This window comes from Bos javanicus, chromosome 24 (genome assembly GCF_032452875.1).
Source record: "Bos javanicus breed banteng chromosome 24, ARS-OSU_banteng_1.0, whole genome shotgun sequence".
Taxonomy (NCBI): domain Eukaryota; kingdom Metazoa; phylum Chordata; class Mammalia; order Artiodactyla; family Bovidae; genus Bos; species Bos javanicus.
The window spans coordinates 34,880,107-34,898,034 of NC_083891.1; the positions used below are offsets into that span (position 1 = coordinate 34,880,107).

Here is a 17,928-nt window from a genome sequence, read left to right on the forward strand (position 1 = left end):
ATATTTTTAGAAAAGTAAATACAAGAGCAGTGGGGACTGTGTCCTTAAATTTACTCTCACATTCTGAAGTGTTGTAAAAACACAGGATGGTGTGAAGTAGTAACTCTAAAACCCCAAACTGAAATATCACTTTTTTTGTTGTTTGCTTGGTGTTCCTACCAACTCAGCTCAAGTATTCTTCCACCAAAAAGACACAGGACTGCCATCTCCTTGTAGCAGAGAATGATCACAATCAGGAAAACTATAGTATGGGCTGAGTTAATAAAGATTTGAAATACTGTATGGATTTGGAAGCAGGTGTATTGATTCACTAGCTCAAGCCTGAACAGAAGTGTCCCTCACCAATGATATATAGGCAGAATCAGCCTTGGGAAGGATCTGTCACTGCTGCTGCATCAAAAGAGCAGATTCTATGAGGGGCAACTGACTAAAGGGTGTTAATAATGCCTTTTGCAGGGGTAGGCGGAGTTAGGTCAACAGAATTTCATAGAGACATAAACACCTTCTGACTGGTTGTTCCTCAACACAGCCTCAGCTTTGGATTGATTGGCTTTCTTACTCAACTACACATTCATCCATTCATCTTACTCAATACATGATTCACCCTGGATTCAGAGAGGGAGAAAAGGGGGGCAAAAAAGCATTTCAGCTCTTATAAATGGAACTCTTGAAGTCCCAGGAAGAGTGTGTGTGTGTGTGTGTGTGTGTGTGTGTGTGCGCGCGCGCGCGGGCGCGCACGTGCGCTCTGTCATCCAACTCTTTGTGACCCAGTAAGTATCACATTATAAATTATAAAATAAAACAGGCTCATATAAAAAGCCAACATGTTGAATTTAATAGACATGCAAATATCAAGAATTTTTACTTGGGCTGATTTCTTTACAGTAAGGTCTAACCCCACAAAACCCCTTTGTAAGATCAATAGGGCAGGAAGTGGCAAAGTCATCATCAGTGACCTTAGATCTGTTTGAAGTGCAAAGAAGCAGAGTAACAGCCTACAGGGGAAAACTAACATCACACCTTTGAATCAGTAAGTGAAGAAAGCTCATCATTAACAGCTAACCTATCCTTTAGGGATACTTTCAAAACCAATTAGAAAATCTCTGAAAAATATTATATTTATGGTTAGGAGTTTAGCCCTTCTAAGAATTTTTTTCCCCAGATACATTTCAGAATTAAAAAAAAACAAATCTACCAGTAACTTTCCATTTGGGAACTTCTTTTTCTATTTTTAATGTAAATCTGAGATTATCTGGCAGTTTCTATGCAAGTCTAGTAAACAACAGTAACTGCACACGGGGTAAGAATGCGGTGTATATACACTTTGAGTTTTATCTTAAAAGTGCCCGTGCGAAGACCTAGCCTTTAAGAACTTATTGCATTCAAAACACTTGGAGACATGGATAGAAAGTGATCATTAAAACCCTCTGAATATGGAACCCACTTCCTTCCAACAAGTATACTGCTGCAATTCAAGCCTGAGACATACTTTGGGCAGTGAGGTATGTTTCTTCAAATTTTCCAACAAATCCTACTCCACCCCTGGGGGGAAAAAGACAAAACTTGCACATCTTATATCTTACTCTGCTTTTCTTTAGTTTCCACATATTTATATCTACTTAAAGAGGACAGGAGGAAAAAGAGAAGAGAAAGAAGAGAGAAAGAAGAAAGCAAAAGGCCATCAATGTTTACTTTAATATGGCAGAGTTAAGAAATGGTAGGTTCTATCAAAAGCATCTGGTCTACCAAGGCATCCATGCTCTTTGCTACTCTTCTTGAAGTTTCCTCCTCTTCTCTCTCCCTTCCTCTGTTCTCTACCTTTTAGCAAACCCCTCCCACCCTAGTCTCTACGCCACCAATGGCCACACCATACAGAAGCAGGGCAAAAAGTAAATGATGGGTATGTTTCAACAGTCATAATAAATCAGTATAGCATGATAGAGTTAGCCAGTTAAAAAATGTGGTAATTGGTTTGAGCCAAGCTGAGTAAGTATTCCAAATTAGTGATTTTTCTAATCACAACCAGCAATAAAAGGTTGATAGGATTTATCTAAGACATATAATCAAATTATGTCCTAAAACTATTTCTAACCTTTCAATAGGAAAAATGACCCTGTTGCTGTTGTGTGTTCAGTCACTCAGTCCTGTCCGACTTTGTGACCCCATGGACTGTAGCCCACCAGGCTTCTCTGTCCTTGGGATTCTCCAGGCAAGAATACTGGAGTGGGTTGCTAGTTCCTTCTCCAGGCGAACTTCCTAGCAAATCCATATCTCCTGCACTGCAGGCAGATTTTTCACCACTGCACCCCCTGGGAGGCCCCTAAAATGACCACAGAAGACCTAATTGATATTTCAGTTCCACCACTTCTAGGCTTTTTTAAAAAACTCACCAATATTTGGGGTTCGAGAGCATGAAAAGAATTCGGGCACCTCAAATGCTTTTAATTCATTGGCCTAAAGCTCTCAACAACAAAGTTCTCCAGGAACAAGGTGTACATGGATGTTGTTCAGCTGCTAACAAGTTATTGCTGTTTAAGGTAGGACTATAGACTGCTGTTCAGTCGCTCAGTCATGTTCAACTTTTTGCAACCCTATGGCCTGCAGCATGCCAGGCTTCCCAGTCCTTTACTATTTCCCAGCTCAAATGGACATGCTCAAATTCATGTCCACTGAGTCAGTGATGCTATCCATCCATCTCATCCTCTGCTACCCACTTCTCCTCTTGCCTTCAAACTTTCCCAGCATCAGAGACTTTTCCAATTCAGCTCTTTGCATCAGATGGCCAAAGTATTGGAGTTTCAGCTTCAGCATCAGTCCTTCCAATGCATATTCAGGGTTGATTTCCTTTAGAATTAACTGGCATGATCTCCTTGCAGTCCAAGGAACTCTCAAGAGTCTTCTCCAGCACCACAATTTGAAGGCATCAATTCTTGGGGGGCCGTCCATCTTGGGTGGCCCTGCACGGCATGGCTTATAGCGTCACTGAGTTATGCAAGCCCCTTTGCCACGACAAGGCTGTGATCCACGAAGGGGTGTATACATGGATACTATTTGCTAAAAGGAGGAATTGAGCTCCCAGGGAGGGGGGCAATCTGCTAGCAACCAAGACAATCTGTGACAAAAGAGCCGCCTCTGGGAGGGAGTTTCTGCACACAAACTTCACTCCTAGGATACCAGCGGCCAAGGATGTGCTTCCTCCTGTTAAGTTCTACAAAGCGAACAAAATGACTTGTCACCCTCACTCCAACAATACACACAGATAAGGGAGGTCCAAATTCCTTTAAGAACCAATGAAATAAATGGCAAATTATCTCAATTACACTAAATGATTCTACGACACTCTGCAAGAACGCTGACATTTTCCTTTGTGAATAGCCTTCTGCCAGATAGCAAACACCCTCCAAATACCAGCCACATGGACAGCATCACAAGTACGGAATTAAACACAGGCTCTACATTCCAAACACTAGAGGACCCAGGAAAGAGTCAAACTTCCTTTGGGCATATGTTAGGCGTGGCTGGATCTTGGGTAACCCTTATGGTGCCAGAAAGGCCTCCCTGAAATTAAGCTGAATAATCCTCTGAGAGGGAGAGTCTGAGAGTCTAACTGTAGGATAGTGTGACTTTATTCAAATAGGCGGCCTTTTTCCTCCCTACTCAAAAATGGTGTGTGTTCTGGAGGGTAGGGAATGGCAGGTATTTCAAGATAATATTTCAAGGAAAGATGATAAGAAAAGCAAGGAAATAGCATAATAATAGCAAAAATATAGCAGTGAAAAAGTTTTCCAGACTAATTTTGTGTAATGCCTGGCCTGTAGGGGGACATATGCGTTAAAAGATATTTCCATTCTTCCTGCTTGTTTTGGGCTGATTTTATAGAACAAAACAATGTAACGACATCAAACCATCTGCAGAGATAAAATCTAGGGACTTTTCAAAACCTAAGCTTGTTTGGAGAAGGGGAGGGGAAGGCGAAGAGGGAACAGAAGTTAGAGGAGGATAGAACAGTGACAAAACTGGCTTTTGAACAAAAGCAAATAGGAGCATAAAACATTTATGGGTGTTTTCATTCATACGATTTCTTCCTAACTCAACGAATACTTTGGCTTATGATGGATTGACGCCACAGTGAAACTTGACAACTTCAAAATCAACTTCATGTTTGGGTTCCATTCTTTCAGGTGATGAATAGTGGGAAATCCGTGAAGGAATGTCAGTTGAAGTCAGTCATTTATCATGAACCAAAATGGCTAAGTGCCCCATAAACTGCAATGATCCATTTCCTATTAGCATCACACAACAGAAGGCAGCCTCATCTGCATTAACAAGTCTTACCACCTCCGCAGGCAGAGAGGCTAATGTTAGGAAATAGGTTATTTTTGTTCTGTTATAAATCCTCATTATTATACCATAAAAAATTCTTTAAGGATATAAACTACTGATTGATACATTAAGGAATTCTTTGAAAAGATCTTCCCCTGCTTAGGTTTTTATGATTATTATATTTTTAAAAATTTAAACCTGGTAAAGTACTTTTACTGTTTTCACTCAGCCTCTACCTGGATTTCTCTACATAATACAAGCTTCTTTTACCATAATGTCAAACATCACGAGACTACGATTAAAATAATTTCCTGTTTGCCACAACAGTTAGGTGACACTGACACATTTTCAATGTCCTAAGTTTGGCAAATACTAGGTTTCCTAATTCCAAGAAAAGGCATGACCATAGCATGTCATGACTTAAACTAAGGCCATTAAAGTGTTAAGTTTAATACTTTTCCCATAAACACAGTCAAATGTGTTAGTGGCTCACATCCACATGACTAGTGACACTCTTGCCTACAAACATGGTCAGGAGTTACCTTCCTCCAACAAATGGCATCACTTCTAAACAGAAAGAAAAAAGAAAAAGAAACCCAAATGGCAAGATGAGAAAAGCAACTAAGGAGAATGGGTACCATTTAAAAAGATGAGGAAAACAGGACTGTTTACTAAGACACTACGAATCCACACTTCTTTAAAACCTCCTCTTTTGAAACGAAGCACTGAAAGCACAAAAAAAGATGTTATCTGATAGTACAACTTTGAGTTAATTTTTAACTGCAGAATGTAATTTAAAATACATAAAGTATTTTTACTGTCTTTGAAGATTCTTCAGCCTTCCCTCTTCCCCTTCATTCTTTTCTTCAAAAGAAACATCAACAAACTTGGAAAACACAACAAATTTGGAAAACAAAAAAGGATATGGCAAACTACTTTTTACCATTAATACTCAATTATGAGCACCCTGAGAACAGTTATTTCAAACAATCATAAATTCCCAAGAGGACAAGAGGAATTAGACAAGGTCCATGTCCTCAAGATGCTTATAATTTACTGAGGAATATAGGATGTATGTGTCAGTCACTCAGTCATGTCTGACTCTTTGTGACCCCATGGACTGTAGCCCACCAGGCTCCTCTGTCCATGAATTCTCCAAGCAAGAACACTGGAGTGGGTTGTCATTTCCTTCTCCAGGAATATAGGACACCTTCATAAATAAGAAAAATGTTTTAAAAACCCTGCAGCAACATGGATGGGCCTAGAGATTGTCATACTGAGTGAAGTAAGTCAGACAGAGAAAGACAAATACAAATGATATCACTTATATGTGGAATCTTAAAAATGGTACAGATGAACTTATTTACAAAGCAGAAATAGAGCTGTAAATATAAAAAAACAATCTTATGGTTATCATGGCTGAATGGGGGGGATAAACTGGGAGACTAAGATTGACATAGACATACTTCTATATACAAAATAGATAACTAATAGGAACCTACAGGTAGAACAGGGAACTCTGCTCAGTACTCTATAATAACCTATATAGGAAAACAATCTAAAAGAGTGGATATATTGTACACGTATAATGGATTCACTTTGCTGTTCAGCAGAAAGTAACACAATATTGTAAATCACCTATACTTCAATAAAAAAATTCTTTAAAACCTTGAGTGAATTATTACAAAATCAGTATATACCATAATACTTTTAAAATATCAGGACTAAAAAAAAATACTTGATGATTCATTAAAAAAGATTTTTGGAAATAGAGAAAGAGAGAATAGACTATGAGCTGGGGTGACTCAGGAAGAATTCATGGAAGAAGACAGCTTAAGCTTGGTGTCGAAGAGTGAGCAAGTTAGTGGACTGATAAATTCAGTATTTTTTTCCAAACAAAATAATCTCCAAAAATATACAGGCTCCCCTAAAAGTGTTGTCCCAACTAGAAAATTGTTGTCCCAACTCAGAATACATCATTCTGAGTCTCCACAAGAGCCAGCCTTTCATACTTGGACTTTTAACCTCTCCATTTCCTGAAATTCTCCCTCGCTGCCCATTCACCAAATGATGACCATCATTGTTATCCTTTCTCCTTTGAAATCACTAATAACCCTCAAGTCAGAAGATCCCACCCACCAAGAACTAGAGGATCCTGCAGAGTTAGGGTTGCCTGTTTATGACCTTATTTATGTCAAGTAGATTTTAATCATCAGAAACTTTCCTGACTCTCTGAGAGGATGCCCTACAAGGATAAACTAAAATAAAACAAAAAGTTATAAGGGGACTCCAAAAATGTGTCTGTTACTATTTCTTCCAAGCTCTGCCCTGGAGATTTGGGGACAGGTATTTACATGTTATACAGATTCCTAAAGCATGATCAAGCTCTTAACTCTTAGCCTTTCTCAACCTTCGTGGGAATTATTGCAACACGTAGACCATGTCTCCCCAACCCTAGAACACCCCGCCTAGTGCATTCCATGTGCTTCTGCCAGGAAAATCTTTCTAGACTACAAAACACTACACAGAACCCCTTTGGATAAAAAACCTCCAGGGGATCGTCACTACTGATAGAGTGCAGTCCAGTTCTTGAGCTGGTGCTGCCCTGCCTTTTTCCCCCTCAAGGCACCCAGAGAGAACGCAAGAATATTTATAGAGCACAGATAACCAGAGATGTCTTGCAACAAGAAATACAAGCGTCCCCAGCAGCTTGAGGGCAAAGTAGTATCACTGCCTACCTGTAATTCATTCCTAGCCTAGCACAAGAAAATCTGGTTAGGTGATCTGCCCTCTTCAGCCATATCTCTCTTTTTTCCTCTACAGCAGGGAGTCTCAAACTGTACTGTGCATACAGGCCACCGGGGATCTTGTGAACATGAAAATTCTGATTCACTAAGTCCGAGATGAGACTTGAAGTTCAGGATTTCTAACAAGCTTCCAGGTGGGGACGGCTCTGCTGGTCCGAGGACTGAATTTTGAGTAATGGAGATGATGGCAGTGGTTCTCAGGCTGTCCACGAAAATCACCTGTGAAGCTTAAACAAGTCAGCTGCCTAGGTTACAACTCAAACCAACCAGAATCTTTAGGGGAGCTATTTTTAAAGCTCCCTAGGTAATTTTATTATTTTTTATTTTATTTATTTATTGGCTGCATCATACAGCATGTGGGACCTTAGTTCCCCAGTCAGGGATAGAACCCATGTCCCCTGCATTGGAAGCACTGAGTCTTAATCACTGGACCACCAGGGAAGTCCCTCCCCAGATGATTTCAATATGCAGCCAAAGTTGCATTTTCTACTTGAGCCAGACCATTCTCTCATCATTCCCCATTCCTTCTCTGCTCAGCTAAGTCCTACCCTTCTCACAGGGCCTGATGTTAGTCCTCCTCTGGAAAGCTTCTCCAGCTGTGGATAACATTAGCTCAGACCCTCTAGACTGTCTATTCCGTCCTTGCCCTCTGCCCTGAATCAGCAGTGGTGTGCGCAGTGCTCCAAACAGGTGCTGCTGATTACCTGTCTTTACACGCTCAGGCCTGGCAGGAACAAATGTTAGATGTATGACTTTGAGATGGACTTTTGGGGAAATTCAGCAAATAACAGCAAGGGAGTTCTTTCACGTCTGAATTGAAAAACACAGGTACTGTCTCAGGAAGGAAGGAATATTTTCAGGCCTTGACCATGCTTGCCAGTTAACCTCAGTTAGGTTCCTCTCGGTTAAGGATAGCAGAGCTTCTATCCAGTCACTAAGATCTGCTCTCAAAAAAGGGTGAAAAGGAAGAAAGAAGCTGGAGTCCAGGGTCATGACCTTTAGGGTAAGATGTGGAGAGGCTCAAATAACAAGCCATTCCCCCCACAGGGAAGCAAGAATTCTCTGGGAATGATGGTCATGGGAGCCCATTCAAATTTGGGAATGAATGCACTGGCTCCTCCAGTTTAACTAATTCCCTAACTACTCCAATTTAGGATATAAAAGACTCCTAGTGCCAATAATATACAGAAAAAGCAAGGAGTTGTCAATTGAGGTATTCTCAAAACCTGAGTTCACGAAACGCTTAGTATTAACTAAGAACAGACGATCTCATAATATCAGTCTCTATGCCAGAAAAACGTTTTCAATATGAAACTGGAAAATTTTTAAAACAAAAGGAGTGGACTTCCAGTGGTGGGAACATGTCACAAAAGACAGACCAAGGGAAATACATCATAATTCCAAACTGAGAAGAATTTGAAATGAGAGACAGAGGGTCACTGATGAAGATATTGATCTCTGAAGTAACAGGTCTGGATTCAAATTCTGACTCTGTCCACTTTGTGTCTGCAGGCAAATTCCTTTACCTTTGTAGGCCTCAGTTTTCTCTCCGTGAAATGGGGATTCTAAGGGCAACTCATGCGTCTGTTTTACATGATAAATGGGGCTGTTTCTCCAACAATGCCTACCATACTGGTAGGCATTGTTTTATTTTAAATACTTTTTAATTTTATTTTAAATACCATAAGTGTTTAAAATGTTAAATTTGTTTTTAATCTGTTCAGGTAGGCCTTTACCACAAGAGCTATGTCACAGAGTATATTATTGCAGTGATCTACACTTAGACCTTACCAAGCCACACTTACCAAGCCACCGGAACCTACATACATACATGTTTTTTATGCTTCAGTGCTTTTGCACTCTGCATTTTACCTGGAATGAACCCTCCCAATTTCCTGTCCTTTGCCTCTGCCAAAATAATTAAAAGAATTACTCCTATTATTATTATTTCGTTTCAAAGTCTCACTCCCATGGAATCTCCTCTCCTCTGGGTTCGTTCCCTGTCAGCTCCCCATTGGAGGCTGTCTCCTGTGCTCCTTGTTTGTTGTTCCGTCGCTAAGTCATATCTGGCTCTTTGCAACCCCATGAACTGCAGCACGCCAGGCTCCCTGTCCTTCACTATCCCCTGGAGTTTGCTCAAACTCTTGTCTATTGAGTTGGTGATGCCATCCAACCATCTCATCCTCTGTCGCCCCCTTCTCTTCCTGCCCTTAATCTTTCCCAGCATCAGGGTCTTAAGTCCTATGCTCCTAGAACATATCATAGGGACCTATAGTGGAGTACATATCATACTCTGAGTTGTGAGCACCTGTGATTCTTTCTCTCATTTGTGAATTTACAGAGCCATGCTGTCCAAAGTGGTCACCACTAGCCTCACGTGCCACTATTAATATTTAAATTAATTAAACATAAATTAAAACTCCCAGTTCCTCAGTCTCATGAGCCACATATCAAGTGTTCAAGAGACACAAGGGTCTATGAATACCATATTGGGCCATCATCACAGAATATTCTCTTGAACAGCAATATTCAGGAGCTTCCCTGGTGGCTCAGTGGTAAAGAATCTGCCTGCAATGTGGGACACACAGGTTCACTCCCTGGGTTGGGAAGATCCCCTGGAGGAGGAAATAGCAACCTACTCTAATATTCTTGTCTACAGAATTCCATGGACAGAGGAGCCTGATGGGCTACAGTCCACGGGGCAGCAAAGAGTCAGACACAACTGAGCAACCAAACAACAACAAATTCATCCTCTTGTGCAAGGATTATGTCTTGTTTTTTCCTAGTGCCTCACACTTACTATAATGAGTTTGTAAATGCAAGACAATATCAACAAACACAAGCATGTCTATACACACTCTTTCAGCTGAAAGAGAAAGGATTAATTATTCATTAATGTTTCAGCCTACAAGAGAAAATATAAATATCTAGCACGACCACAAGGCAGGCAATGAATAAAGGATGTTTAATCATGCTTCCCAGGTGGCACTAGTGGTAAAGAACCTGCCTGCCAATGCAGGAGACATAAGAGATGTGGGTTCGATCCCTGGGTTGGGAAGATCCCCTGGAGAAGGAGTTGGCAACCCACTCCGGTATTCTTGCCTGGAGAATTTCATGGACAGAGGAGCCTGGTGGGCTACAGTCCATGGATCACAAAGAATTGGACACAACTGAGCAACTTTCAGGACAGGAATCATGTGAATGAAGTTGGGTAAGAAGTCGAATTCCTTGCCTTCTGTTATAAGTCATGGTTATTCAGCCAGACAACTATTAAAATTTTATTTTAAGGAAAGTCAGTACAATGGCTGAGTGGTCAGTCCTGTTTGGTGGTTTGGTTGTATCTTGCCTGCCTCATCTGGCCAAGTCCATTTGCTCCTTAATCTCAGCCCCACTGTTTATCCCTCACGTGAAAGCCTGTAAAGCACCTCTGAGATGTCTCCAACAGAGTCAGACCAGGTCAACAGAAAGCATTTCCCCGCAGGGCAGAGCAGGCAGCAAGACCATTCCTCTGAATCCTGCTTTCTTCCCAATGATTTCCCCAGCCTCTCTCTGTCCCTCAACCACCCTGAACAAAGATGCTGAGATACCAGTTACTAAACTGCCCTGCTTCATGACACGATACCACCCAGTTCAGTGTTGGTCATCTCTTCCCTTGTCCCTCCCAAAAGCATTCAAACAAGTCCAGATCCGACAAAAAGATCTGTATTTTGCTTGTTGAATGCCCCAAAGTACCCCTGCTGTGCTCTCTCCTTGCTGTCTCAAGTTAACAAATTTAACTTTCCCGCAGACTTACCCTGTGACCAAATTTCAGGACCCAGCCTATCATGGCATTCACTGTGCGCCACCTAATTCTCCAAGAAGAAAGTAACAGAATATTTTTTGTTCATTGATTTGCTGATCAAGAGCCATGCTTGTGGTTTTCCTTGGTGGCGCAGTGGTAAAGAATCTGCCTGTAATGCAGGAGACCCAGGTTCAATCCTTGGGTCAGGAAGATCCCCTGGAGAAGGAAATAGAAACCCACTCCAGTATTCTTGCCTGGGAGATCCTATGGACAGAGGAGCCTGGTGGGCTACAGTCCACGGGGTCACAAAGAACTGGACACAACTGAGCGACAGAGCATGCATGCATGCATGCAAGGAAGCCAGACAGGACACATTCAAGTTCTACTTTCAACTGGAATTACAAATAGGAAGTGACATTTCCCTCAGAGATAGCTTAAAACACCCCATCTACTTCCATGCCACGCAAAGCACGTTCAGCTCACAGAGAAAATAAACAGGCGTTTCATCAAGAGACTGCTGAAAAGAAAAGAGGCACAAAACGGCAGCACTATAAATGGATAATGTGAAGAACCAGCAAAAGCAAAGAATATTCACAGAAAGAACAGCCTTGTATAGAAACCAAGCACGTGACGTTGTATTTGAGCCTGCCCTGGAACAAGTACATCAGTAAAACACAAGGACCTTTCTACTCTTCTGTGACTTGGAATTAAGGTTCTCAAGCAAGAGGGCAGACCTCATCCCCACACACAAGTTGCTGATGGGAGACACAGAGAGAGTTCAACCCAGACCACAGCAAGGCTTGGTGCCTGGCTATCACCAGCTTCTCAGAGAGGAAGAAATGGAAAACCCATCAACACACTTACAGCTCACACCATAGAATATTCAGAGTAAACCATATAGACCAGCGATTCTTACTTCACAAGGGTGGCTTCTGTTATCTCTCAAAAATCTTTCAGGCTTTCAGGGTCATCGCATAGAGACACCTGCACACGTGGGGCGTGGTGGTGGTTTCAGGGCTCCCAGAAATTCCACAGTCCACCCTCTCATGCCCCAAAGTAGTCTCTACTTCATTCATTCTCTTTCTTTAAGGTTTGAGGCCCCAGGGAAATGCATGAATGTAGCCCTACAAGGAAAGCCCAGGGCACTAGTTATTTCTCCGCTTCACAGTTCACTCCAAGATTGGCTGATTCATAAGTTCAGCATGTTGTTTAACACAAAGCCATCATGTTCATAGTATCTTCGGGAAACATGGTTCCTCTCTGCTTCTCTCCATTAGTAGTATAAAAGAATAAAAAAGAATAAAAATACAAGTTTTCTCTGACCCTGCATGCATTCACCCAACACACACTGCATACAGGTAGTACCCCAGGTCCTCAGGAACACGAAAGAGAAAAAGCACTTACTCCGTAATGGTGAAATGAACACGTGTTCAGCAGGGAAATGCCCCAGGTGTCCCTTACATGGGCTGACAGTGAGTCAGAGGAGGCTTCACCACAGAGGTAATATGGAGCTGAATGAAGTCAGGCTTTCCTCAGGCAAACGTGTCCGTGAGGTCAGGGGCAGGGGGGAGCATTCCAGGCCAGCCGAGGGGACAGTGCGTGCAAAGTCACTGAGATGTGAGAACGCCTGCGTTTCAGGAACAAAGGGGCAAGTTCTCAGTGCAGCTCAGGCACAGCCTAGGCAGGTGGGAGAGGAGATGAAACAGCCAGATTACAAGGGGTAATCACCTGGCTGAAGAATATGACAGAATGTTGGCCTAGGAATCATTTTTAGTGAATGGTATCAGTGGAATGATAAAGAAAACTCCTTCAGAGAATGACTTGCTTGCCTGGAAAAACATTAGGCAAGCAGCAGGACAAGTATTGCTTGCTATGAAGTTAGGGAGTTTGGGATGGACATGTACACACTGCTATATTTAAAATGGATAACCAACAAGGACCGATTGTACAGCATAGGGAACTCTGCTCAACGTTACGTCACAACCCAGATGGGAGGGGAGTCTGGGGGAGAACTGATACAGGTACATGTATGTCTTGAGTCCCTTCGCTGTTCAACTGAAACTATCATAACATTGTGAATTGGCTATACCTCAGTACAAAATAAAAAGCTTTCTTAAAAATGGAAAAAAAATTTTTTTTAATAAATGAATTGTTTCAATCAAAAAAAGAGAAGTCTCTTTACCTACATGACAGAAACTAATACCACTTATACAGGTCTGCTAAGCCTTGCACACTTTGAGCCTACAATAAAGGTTCACCATAAATTTGAGATGTCCTGTTTTAAAAGAGCTGAGTTTGGGGAGTTTGAGGGGGAAATAGTATGTAAACGATGATTTAGAAAGAGAAATGGAGCCACCTGCCCAGTAGTTAGGGATTAGATAAGTATTTATATAAAATGTAATTTTTTTAAAGTAATAACATTCACATTAGAGTATTGTGATATCAAGATAAAACAAACTTAGTGGTTTTAATACCAAAAGATGAATCATCCATTTCATACAAAATAAGAGCAACTTACCTGAAATACACCCATTTGAATGCAGAGTTCCAAAGACTGGTGAGGAGAGATAAGAAAGCCTTCCTCAGCGATCAATGCAAAGAAATAGAGGAAAACAACAGAACGGGAAAGACTAGAGATCTCTTCAAGAAAATTAGAGATATCAAGGGAACATTTCATGCAAGGATGGGCACAATAAAGGACAGAAACAGTATGGACATAACAGAAGCAGAAAAGATTAAGAAGAGGTGGCAAGAACACACAGAAGAACTATACAAAAAAGATCTTCATGACGCAGATAACCGTGATGTGATCATCCACCTAGAGCCAGACATCCTGGAATTTGAAGTCAAGTGAACCTCAGGAGGCAAAGCTAGTGGAGGTGATGGAATTCCAGATGAGCTATTTCAAATCCTAAAAGATGATGCTGTGAAAGTGCTGCACTCAATATGCCAACATATTTGGAAAACTCAGCAGTGACTACAGGACTGGAAAAGGTCAGTTTTCATTCCAATCCCAAAGAAGGGCAATGCCAAAGAATGTTCAAACTACCACACAATTGCACTCATCTCACACACTAGCAAAGTAATGCTCAAAATTCTCCAAGCCAGGCTTCAACAGTATATGAACCGTGAACTTCCAGATGTTCAAGCTGTATTTAGAAGAGGCAGAGGAACCAGAGATCAAATTGCCAACATCTGCTGGATCATTGAAAAAATGAGAGAGTTCCAGAAAAATGTCTACTTTTGCTTTATTGACTATACCAAAGCCGTTGACTGTGTGGATCACAACAAACTGGAAAATTCTTCAAGAGATAGGAATACCAGACCACCTGACCTGCCTCCTGAAAAATCTGTATGCAGGTCAAGAAGTAACAGTTAGAAATGGACATGGAACAACAGACTGGTTCCAAATTGGGAAAGGAATATGTCAAGGCTGTATATTGTCACCCTGCTTATTTAACTTCTATGCAGAGTACATCATGAGAAATGCTGGACTCGATGAAGCACAAACTGGAATCAAGATTGCCAGGAAAAAAAAAAAAAAGATTGCCAGGAGAAATATCAGTAACCTCAGATATGCAGATGACACCACCCTTATGGCAGAAATCGAAGAAGAACTAAAGAGCCTCTTGATGAAAGTGAAAGAGGAGAGTGAAAAAGTTGGCTTAAGACTCAACATTCAGAAAACTATGATCATGACATCCGGTCTCATCACTTCATGGCAAATAGATGGGGAAACAATGGAAACAGTGACAGACTTTATTTTGGGGGGCTCCAAAATCACTGCAGATGGTGACTGCAGCCATGAAATTAAAAGACACTTGCTCCTTGGAAGAAAAGCTATGACCAATCTAGACACCGTGTCAAAAAGCAGAGACATTACTTTGCCAGCAAAGGTCTGTCTAGACAAAGCTATGGTTTTTCCAGTGGTCATGCATGGATGTGAGAGTTGGACTGTAAAGAAAGTTGAGTGCCGAAGAATTGATGCTTTTGAACTGTGGTGTTGGAGAAGATCTTGAGAGTCCCTTGGACAGCAAGGAGATCAAACAGTCAATCCTAAAGGAAATCAGTCCTGAATATTCATTGGAAGGACTGATGCTGAAGCTGAAACTTCAATATTTTGGCTACCTGTTACAAAGAACTGACTCATTGGAAAAGACCCTGATGCTGCTGGGAAAGATTCTAGGCAGGAAGAGAAGGGAACAACAAGAGGATGAGAGGGTTGGACAGCATCACCAACTCGATGGATATGACTCTGAGCAAGCTCTGGAAGTTGGTGAAGGACAGGGAAGCCTGGTATGCTGCAGTCCATGGGGTCACAAAGAGTTGGACACAACTGAGCGACTGAACTAAACTAACTGACTGATCTGAAAAATAAAGGCTGAAAGCTTACTTTATCCTTGGAATATGGTACAACCACTAGGTTTTATGGAAGCCTCCTTATTCTCTTTTTTGGCTATACCTGGAAGGTAATTAAAAGGATCTATTTGGCAGCTGAATGTAGAAGGAGGATAGGAAACCGGGTGTTCATGCTATTATATTTTTTAATAGAAATACTCCAAGGCCATGTAGAAGCCAATGGCAACCCACTCCAGTACTCTTGCCTGGAAAATCTCATGGACAGAGGAGCCTGGTAGGCTACAGTCCATGAGGTCGCTAAGAGTCGGACACGACTGAGCGACTTCCCTTTCACTTTTCACTTTCATGCATTGGAGAAGGAAATAGCAACCCACTCCAGTGTTCTTGCCTGGAGAATCCCAGGGATGGAGGAGCCTGGTGGGCTGCCGTCTATGGGGTCGCACAGGGTCGGACACAACTGAAGCGACTTAGCAGCAGCAGCAGCAGCACTCCAAGGCCAAAGCTCACTTTTGTTGTTGTTGTTTAGCCGCTAAGTCACGTCTGATTCTTTGTGACCCCATGGACTATAGCCAGCTTGGCTTCTCTATCCATGGGATTTCCCAGGCAAGAATACTGGAGTGGATTGCCATTTCCTTCTCCAGGAGATCTTTCTAACCCAGGGATCAAACCCGCGTCTCCTGCTTGGAAGGTGGATTCTTCACCACTGAACCACCAGGGAAGCCTAAAGTCCACTTTACCTTCTCCATTTCCCAAAAGCCAAGTAGCAACACAGCATTTGTCACAACCACAAAGACAGGGCAGGAGGTCACTAGAAGCTGTTATAACCTTTCTCAGTCCTCATAGCCAATGAGCTATTGGTTATGAATAAGTAGTTCAGATGGAGCCCTTTGTTGCATTTGCCCCAAACACTCTGCATCTTCAGCAGGGAAACCTTTTTGCTGTCATAATTCTGGAAGCAATTACTAGCAACCCAGAATGGAACCTGTTGCTATGGTAATGGCATACCACCAGCAACTATCACCCATGGTCACATATATATATATACCATCTAATGAAAAATATGTATACCATCTAATGAATCCACCTGCAGTGCAGGAGACCCTGGTTCGATTCCTGGGTCAGGAAGATCTGCTGAAGAAGGGATAGGCTACCAGCTCCAATATCCTTGGGCTTCGCTTGTGGCTCAGCTGGTAAAGAATCCACCTGCAATGTGTGAGACCTGGGTTCAATCCCTGGGTTGGGAAAATCCCCTGGAGAAGGGAAAGGCTACCCACTCCAGTATTCTGGCTTGGAGAATTCCAAGGTCCGTATAGTCCATGGGGTCTCAAAGAGTTGGACATGACTGATCGACTTTAACTTTCTAGTTTAATTACCTAGATAAAGCAGTAAAAAAAAAAAAAAAAAAAAACAGGTTATCACAGAAACTGTATTTTTCTCATTCAGATAAACAGACTGTTCCCCATCCTACACAAAATCAAGGGCAAGATTGAATGCAAAGTAAACTGTAATCAACTGGCACAAAATTATTACTTAAGCCAGTGTCAGCAAAATGGTAGTTTACATTCCATACAAACAGGTATGTATATTGAGGATAGGACTAAAAAGTATATTTTACTGAAGCTCCCCTCTGGTGAATCTTCACCATCGTATACTCCAGGGAACCAGAAAGAAAGAGATGACTGTTAGCATTTCCTTACAGTAAGTCAGAGTCCTCTCCATGCATTGGGCAGCTCCATCTGTAATTCACAATCTTCATCTTCCCATCCTCGGGCCTCAAGAGAGTGAGCAAGAAAGAGAAAGAAAGGTGATGACCTTACAAAATTTATGCCACTTCTTTCAATCCCTCAGTCAAGAAGAAGTCACCATAAACTAAGTCTGTTCAGAATAACAGGGTGACAGATATGCTCAGTGACAAGAGGAGTCATATCTAAAATCAGAACAAGCTGCTTAAACCGGGGGCTGTCCCCATATTTCTTGCCAGCTATGGCCTTGGAAATGCAAGGAAGAAGACTGGGAAGAAAGGTTCCAACATCCAGTGCCCCTGGAAAGAAGAAAGCATAACAGGAGATGTGGGAGAGTGTGCCTTGTGTTTCAAAAGTGCGTCTGTCTTTCTGGTCTGTCTCAGACTTGCTCTTCTCTGCTACCACATGGCCCCTCAACCTCCTCATTACACCAGTTTTAGGACACACACAGTGTACGGGTATGTAGGTGTGTTTTAATGAAAGGGGATAGTTACTAAGACTATCATTGCTGTTAAAGTAACTTTCCTCATTTCAAAATGGGAATAGTAGTATCTACCTCACATGGGTTGCTATGAGGAATAATTTAAAGGAAATGATTTTATAAGCTGTAAAGCATTGTTATCAAATGTTATTTCCGAGTATAACAGTGCCTTGCAACAGACATTTATCATTTCCTTATTGACAATGTATTTTATCAACCTCCCAAAGTATATATTACGAAGTTAAATAAAACATTTCTGTATCCCCTTGCTATCTTTCACTATTAAAAAAGAACTACATGAGGGACTTCCAAGGTGGTCCAGTGGTTAAGAATCTACCTTCCAATGGAAGGGACGTGGTTTCAATTCCTGGTCAGGGAACTAAGATTCCACATGTCTCATGGCTAAAGACCCAGAATATAAACAACAGAAGCAAT

The 17,928-nt window shown here is 41.7% G+C and overlaps 1 protein-coding gene across 12 annotated transcripts in view; it reads right to left on the reverse strand.

Moving 5' to 3' along the window:
- Positions 1-17,928, reverse strand: part of GREB1L (GREB1 like retinoic acid receptor coactivator) — a 245,933-nt gene that overhangs the window by 173,382 nt on the left and 54,623 nt on the right. The window contains exons 2-3 of one of the 12 annotated variants that reach the window (XM_061399774.1): positions 16,968-17,042; positions 12,316-12,588 (exon numbers count right to left, since the gene is read on the reverse strand). The exons of 10 other annotated variants lie outside the window; for them this stretch is intronic. The gene's annotated coding sequence lies outside the window, so the exon portion shown is untranslated. The remainder of the gene's footprint in view (positions 1-12,315; positions 12,589-16,967; positions 17,043-17,928) is intronic. One more of the 12 variants, XM_061399773.1, reaches the window with a different exon arrangement.